The sequence below is a fragment of the Mesoplodon densirostris genome, chromosome 12, assembly GCF_025265405.1.
Source record: "Mesoplodon densirostris isolate mMesDen1 chromosome 12, mMesDen1 primary haplotype, whole genome shotgun sequence".
NCBI lineage: Eukaryota > Metazoa > Chordata > Mammalia > Artiodactyla > Ziphiidae > Mesoplodon > Mesoplodon densirostris.
The window spans coordinates 67165425-67166645 of NC_082672.1; positions in this window are offsets into that span (position 1 = coordinate 67165425).

Genomic DNA, 1221 nt, shown 5'->3' on the forward strand with positions numbered 1-1221 from the left:
TCATTCAGGTGCCTACCAGTGGTCCTACCTGGTATAGTGGTGCCCATAGAAGTAAGTAAGAGTGCATTGGCAGAGTGTGTACTGCTTACCACTGGGACCTGCACTCCTTTTCCATCAGTGGCTAATCACTGCTCTCAGTGTATCTTAGGCCCCTGCCACAAGGTCCCACTAAAACTTAAAACTGCTGTTTAAATGACCTGCCCTTGATGTCAGTTTTTTCAGTGAAACTGTTCTGAGAAACAAATGGTTATTTAACTTTATCTGAGTTTCATGGTACTTTTACATTTCCAAGTAGTGAAATGCATTCTTTATTCTGTCATTTAATGGTTAGTGATATCTTATCAATGCCATATGGCAGCAGGATAATTGCTTTAAAAGCACCAGAAATTATCGAACAAATGCTGAATATTTATCTTCTGAAAAGCAAAAGTAATTCACAAAATGAAATTACCTTTCAGCCTTATTGCTTGGGTCTCTCTGTGGATACCTGCCTCTTCTTTAGTTATTGCAGGAATGACGATATTAGTCATTGATTGATACATTTACTAAATTCAAATTAGAGACTACAGAAACCTGAAAATGTGTGCAACTTTTTCTGTGGTTGAAGGAAAAACGGTGATACTTCTTCCTCAGACACTCTAGAACCCTTCTGACTTTTAATCAGTTTCCTACAAAGATACTTAACTAAATATACATCTAAAATGTGATGAGCATGACAAAAGAACAGAGAAAAAACTAGAGAGATACCTCAGTTTTAAAGCTACTTCAGCTTATTCTCACATTTACAAGGCATCAGATGAGTCTGTTTTTTCCAGTATTAGCCATGCCAACTATCACAGTTAAAACTACATGATAGGGCCTCCCTGGTGGCGCGGTGGTTGAGAGTCCGCCTGCCGATGCAGGGGATACGGGTTCGTGCCCCGGTCTGGGAGGATCCCATATGCCGCGGAGCGGCTGGGCCCGTGAGCCATGGCCGCTGGGCCTGTGCCTCCGGAGCCTGTGCTCCGCAACGGGAGAGGCCACAACAGTGAGAGGCCCGCATACCGCAAAAAAAAAAAAAAAAAAAAAAAACACTACATGATACTAACTTAAGTGACTTTCTTAAAATCAACAGAAATCATGTGCAACAGTCCCCCTTTATCCACAGGGGATGCGTTCCAAGATGCCCAGTGGATGCCTGAAACTGCAGATACTACTGAACCCTTTTTTTCTTATACATAC